We start from the raw sequence: 6,670 nt of genomic DNA, 5'->3' as shown, positions 1-6,670 counted from the left end.
CATTGGTGGGAGTAATTATATAAACTTAAGTCATAACATTCCATCTCATACAAAATGTATGGTCTCAAATGAAAATTAAAGCACACATGAAAGGAGAAAAAGTATGTCCAGGAAGAGAAAATAAAGTTAGTAAATAGCAGACACTTAGCTCCTGAAGCTACAATGCTATCAATATCTTTAGAATAACTCTTTTAAGTATGTTAAAGAAACTATATAAAGAAGATGTAAATGAGTAAAAACAAAAAGATACCCAAAACAAAATGACTCTAAAAATCATGTGTTATTCTGAAAGTACAGAATAAATATGTGAAATATTTATTTAAATATGTCTCATGAGTCATATGGACACAGAGGGAAATATATTAAACTTGAAGAAAGTCTAATGTAGAAATGCCACAAGTGACATACAGAAAGGCTAAAGTGCATAAATAAGAACAAATCAAACAGAGTAAAAAAATGTGTCATGCAGTGTCAAGTAACAGAACATATGAATAACTGGAGTTTCAAAGGACGGAAAACTGACAGAAGTAATAACTGAAAAAATAATACTGAAAGGTACCTAAAATCTATTAGAGAAATCAAAACACAAATGTAAATTTTGGCAAACTCCCCAGAGTATATACACAAAGGAAACCTATATTTAGGCTCTGCTAAAACACACACATAAACAAACAAAAGCAAAAAACCTTAAACACATACAGAAAAAAATTTTATTTTGATAACACCAAAATAACAACTGAGTCTATAATAGTAAATGTTGAAGCATGAAATCATTGTCTTACATTTCTAAAATTAGATGCTTAAAATTTTATTTCTAAAATTAGTTAGGTGCTTAAAATTATATGTCAACTGAGAATTCATAAAGAAAATCTTATTTTGGGCTCACCAACTCAGAGGTTTAATCCTTAAAACTATGAACTGAGAATAAATTATTTCTTTGCTAAGTAACTGTTGTCAGGTACTTTGGTCACAGCGATGAAAATCTGACTGATAAATTGATACTGAAAAGTAGGGTTGTTGCTGTGAGTAACCTGACCATGTGGTTCAGAAGCCTTTTGAACTGGTTTGTGGCAGGAGTTTAGACAAGTTTGGAGATGCAGGCTGGAGAAAACTTAGAATGTTAAAAGCAAAGCTTTTTAGGTAATTCTGATGGGAGCTGAGAAGACCAGAATGTTGATAACAATATGAACAGTAAAAAGACTATGCTCATGAGGTTTCAGATGGTAATGAGGACTCTTAGGAATTGGATTAGAGACAAGTCACATTAGATATAGTCACATGACAGCAAAGAACTTTTCTGCAATTTTCCCATGACCTGAAACTTTGAGTCTCAATCTATAGTTGATGGACTAATTAATCTGGGGGAGTAAAGTTCAAGGCAGCACAAATTCAGAAAGTTGAATGGGTATTGCTGGTGGTTTTTTTATCCAAATTTACTGTGATAATGAGAAGCAAAAAAACCAGGAAAGATTGAAAAAGCTTTCAGTTTGGCCAAAGAAGTAGATGTGGTTGCTGAAGAGATTACCACCACTAAAGAGAAGCTAAGTATTTTATCCAGAGATAATAGAAAAGATTTCTTAAGGGCACCTTAGGAAGCTACACCCATTGAAGTCTTAAGGGTGTAAAATAAAAATTCATTTGAAAAGAGATCATAGGAGCACCCTGCCTCCATAAGAGGGACCTATGAAGTTCCTTCCTCATGGGTCCTTAAATAATGTTCAGTTGTCTAGACTCAAGGGCCCCTGCAACCATCGTCAAGGAGCCAGCTATTCCTTGAGCTGGCAGCAGGTGTTGGCATCATCCATGTGGTGCCAGTTGTTCAAAATGTAGGATTCTGGAGTTGGGGATCATGGAGGCCTCCACTGAGGTTTCAAAGGAAGTCCTGGGAGGCCAGGCAAAGTGCAGGAGGGTCAGAATCCCTTCAGGTAGCCCCTGAGACAGAAATGCATAAAAATGTGAGAATGAAACTAAAGCTGCAGTGGAGACCTCAGGAATTCAGAGATTCTAGTAACATGGAACATCTGCCAAGGAAAGCTGTAGGAAGCAATGGGCAGAGCCATCCAAGAGAGAAGCCATGTTGGATGCAGCGCACAAGGCCAAAGGGGTGGGGCCACAGAAAAGGGATTCACATCTCACCACAATCTATGTAAGAGAACACATATTCTCTTAAATCTTCTTTAACCATCCACTATATTTGACACTCAGTTGTTTAACTCACTAATATTTTGTGCCATTAATCTACTATCATATTTGCTTATTTTATCAATATTTTCATTAATTTTTTGAAAAAATGATAGATTAAAACAAAAATTATACCTAATAACAGTTTACTATGTGGTATTTCCCTGTTTGTATAGTCTGTGTAATGTTTAAATCAGGCTAAACATCTATCTTCTCAATGATCTATCATTTCTTCATGGTGAAAACATCTTTTTAATTGATAATTATTTGCACATATTTATGGGGTCTTTATGATGTTTTAATACATGTATACTTTGCACAATGTCCAAATCAGGACAAATATCTTTCTCTTCAAACATTTGTTTCTTTGCAGTTAGAACATTCAAAATCCTTTCTCCAGCTCTTGAAATACACAGTACATTATCATAATTGATACTTACCCTATATACAATGAAAACTTAATGTTTTAAACACTATGATTAAATATCAAAAATATAAAGTTTAATGAATAAAACAAATTTCAAAAACAACATATATATTAGAGTATTTTAAAAATAAAAAAACTATGCAAAATTAAACAACTGAAAAATTACATTCTTCTTTCCAGTAAGAAAAGCATTAATACTACCAAAATTCAAATGTTAAAATGAAAAAAAAATTCATTATCTTAAGAACAGTCATTAACATGACCATTACTTGTTAGGTTTATTAGGCAAAAGTAATAAAAGTCCAATTTGGACCCTGAATGGGTTCACGCTGGTGAAGCCAGAATTAGCCAGGCAGTCAACATAGATAGGTAAATCGAGTCAGGTTGGATCAAGGAGGCCAATTTGAGTAAGTCCAGGAAGTTGGAGTCTGCCCCCCAGGGTCTTCACAGCCCTTCCTCCACCCTTATCATGATAACCTGCCCTGTTCCAACCTGTTGCTAAGGTAATCTGCCCCAGGAGCTGTCCCTCCCTCCAGGGAGTTGTAAAAGCTGTTAATTAATGTGTCCTGGGCTGCTTCATCTGGCCAATCCCCCTGTCCATCTGCTTCTCACCTTTGGGTCATTCCACCTGAGCATCTCCTGGGCCTAGTCACATACACAGAAAGGAGAGAGATACGGGGAAGAGAGCAGGAGAACAAAGGAAGCCTAAGACAAAAAAAAAAAAAAAAAAAAAAAAAAAAAAAAAGGCAGAATACCCTCACTTCTTAAGATACCAGGATACCAGCCATGGCCCTCTTCTTCCTCCTGGGAGAAGTCTGTGTTACCCCTTTCTAAATAAACCCTGCTTTATATGCTTGCCTCGGTGTGCTTCTCTAATGGGATTCCTCTCCAGTAACTGGTGGTATCACTGGTGTGAATGCCTCGCTTCATTTTAAAGAATACACAGAAAACCAAAGAAAAGAGTGAAATCTTAACATGGCCAAAGAAAAAGTCAGATTCAGTTAATGGCGATTAATGGTTAGACTTACAGCAGACTTCTCAATAGCAGTAACAAGCTAGAAGATGTTAAAAGATCTTTTTAATTTGGAGAAAGCTGTAATTACCAATATAGAATTCTACATACACAAATAATTTTTCAAGAATGAAAGTTTGATCAATAAAATTTGAGAAAATTGACTCCATAAATTCACATTAATAAAACAAAAACAAATGAATTAAAAGATATACTTCAGAAAAAGGAAAATGCCCCTGGATATAGGGTCTATGATAATAGAGAAATGAAGAGCCAAGAAAATGATATACACAGGAGTAAATCGAAATTAACATTGACTACAAAACAAATAAATATAATATATGTACATATATAATCTTATGCTGCTTAAATACACAAGTGTGCACACACACACATATATAAACTACATGACAATGGTGTATAAACAGAGAAAAGATAATTGATGTCTTATAAGCTCTCAGTGTTGAGAAGAGTGGAAAGGTATTAACTAGCTGAGATAGTTTTCTTTTTTATTTTAATAATTTGTATTTTATGTTTTACACAAATGGAGCACAACTTTCCATTTCTCTGGTTGTACATGATGTAGGGTTACTCCATTCGCGCACTCATACTCATACATAGGCATAACAACTGATAGATGAAAATGGCTGGGCCTCCATCTTTTGATATTCAATCAAACACTAATCTATGTGCTGCTAGGAGGGCATGCAATAAATCTATTGACTTTACTCCAGGTGATTATTCAAGGTAAAAGTTCTGGAAGGAATTTTACTGTGCACAGCAGTTGCCTTCCCTGTGAGTTCCAGTCTGTTTGTGACCTTCTCTTTCTGACTTCCCACCATGTAGGTTTCAGACTTAGATTATTCCCACAATTTCCTAAGCAACTAGGAAGAATCATTTTTAAGAGCAAGATAGATAAATGGGTATATTGATCAACTGATTGACATTTAGATAATCTTCTGCTGATTAGACTTTTCTTCTGAAGTCTGAGTGATAAATTAGCATCAGACTTTGTTAAGAAGGCTTGTGCTATGATATCCATGTTTGTTGCTTCCCCAACATTCATGTTTAAACCTAGTCACCAAAGAAGAAATACAAATACATATGAAAAAAATATTCCACATTATTAACAATCAAGGAAATGCAAATCAAAACTACACTGAGATTTCATCTACACCAATCAGAATGGCAGTCATCAAGAATACTAATAATGGGCTGGGAATATAGCTCAGTTGGTAGAGTGCTTGCCTCACATGCAGAAGGTACTGGGTTCAATCCCCAGCATTACCAAAAAAAAAAAAGAAAAAAGAAAAAAAAAAAAAAAGAATACTAATAATGCTGGGAGCAGTGGCGCATGCCTAAAATCCCAGACCTCAGGAGACTGAGACAGGAGAATCTCAAGTTCAAAACCAGCCTCGGCAATTTAGCAAGGCCCTAAGCAACCCAGCAAGACCCTGCCTCTAAATAAAATATAAAAAAGGAATGGGGATGTGGTTCAGCGGTTAAATGCCCCCAGTATCAGTCCCCAGTACCAAAAAAAAAAAAAAAAAAAAAGTTTAAAATAAAATGTGAGGCACCTAGTAAAAAGTATATATATGTGTCTCTGTGTGTGTGTGTATAAAATCTTAGAGTGTATATGTTTCAAAATTACTGTTGGAGACAGTGTGGACATCTTTAATAATTGATGAGAACAAAGCAAGAAAAATTCTTAAGGATATTTTGAAAAACTTACAAAAGACTTACTTTATATGCAAAGAACACTGTACCCAACAATATTTTTAAAAAAACACATAAAATATTTATGAAAATAAATTACATTAGATGATAATAATGCAAGTTCTGATAAATTTCAAACTATCAAAATCAGAATATATTCTTGTTCCCCCACGTTATAAGAAAAAAAAAAACACCAAGAAAATAGCAATAAACAAAAATTGGTTTACAAATTCATAAAGTCTTCTATAGGTCAATGAGAAAATCAATGAGAATTAGAAAATATTTTGAAGTGAATAATAACCAAAATTGTACACAAACATTTAGTAAAATAAATAAAAATACAGAAAGGAGGTAAAACTTAAGGAAGTAAGAATTCTCAAAAAGCTAGAAAAATAGCTGTGTAGAAAGAAATTAGTAAATAATAGTAAAAAGAGAAGAAATAATAAAATAAAAAATACACAATATATAAAGCATTAAAGAAACTAAAAGCTAGTTTGGGGACAAAACAAAATTAATGCAATCCTGAAAAGACTAATCAAGAGTAAAGGGAGGAGGCACAAATAATCATCATTAGGAATAAAACAGAATGATTAGAATTATTTGTAATAGATTATGTTCATATTTTATTTACTTATATGTATTATGTTTTACAATAAAATATGAAAGAAAAATCTACATATTATTCTTATTTGTAATATTAATTATATGATATACAAAATAAAAACAAAGTTAATAAATATGGGGGCATGGGGGTAGGAAGGATAGTAGAATGAATCAGACATTATTGCCATATGTACACATATGACTATAAGACCAGTGGGATTCTACATCCTGTACAACTAGAAGGATGAGAAATTATACTCCATCTATGTGTGATGTGTAAGGGTGCATTCTACTGTCATGTTTAGCTAACTAGAACAAACAAAAATAAAATAAAATAAAATGAAAAAATAAATATGCTGGTTATTGATTTTAATTGTTAATGCTTTTTTTTTAAAGACTGTGTGCTGTTTAACTAAGATACAATAACAGTGATATTAGAAAGATTGCATCCTAGTTTTAAAAAATGATAAATTTTAAGATTTTTTATAATCACACATATTGGTTAGATTATTATTTAAATTGTCAAACTTCTTTTATTACTTGGTTTTATAATAATGGTAATTATTTAGCATTCTGTTCTGGAATTTCTTTTTACAAAGTAAGGGGAAAGTGGCTGGGGTTGGGGCTCAGTGGTAGAGCACTTGCCTGGTGTAAGGCACTGGGTTCGATCCTCAGCACCAAATAAAAATAAATAAATAAATAAAATAAAGGTATTGTGTTCATCTACAACT

At 33.2% G+C, this 6,670-nt stretch overlaps 1 non-coding gene across 1 annotated transcript; it reads left to right on the top strand.

Annotated features, from left to right (window-relative positions):
* The first annotated feature begins 4,837 nt into the window (after window positions 1-4,837).
* Trnav-cac (transfer RNA valine (anticodon CAC)) lies at window positions 4,838-4,910 on the top strand. The gene has a single exon. It is a non-coding gene; the product is annotated as a tRNA-Val (tRNA).
* The last annotated feature ends 1,760 nt before the right edge of the window (window positions 4,911-6,670 follow it).

The sequence above is a fragment of the Callospermophilus lateralis genome, chromosome 13 (assembly GCF_048772815.1).
Source record: "Callospermophilus lateralis isolate mCalLat2 chromosome 13, mCalLat2.hap1, whole genome shotgun sequence".
In the NCBI taxonomy this organism is placed as follows: domain Eukaryota; kingdom Metazoa; phylum Chordata; class Mammalia; order Rodentia; family Sciuridae; genus Callospermophilus; species Callospermophilus lateralis.
Note: the sequence above shows the minus strand (reverse complement) of the source record. Positions and strands in the feature narration are given on the sequence as shown.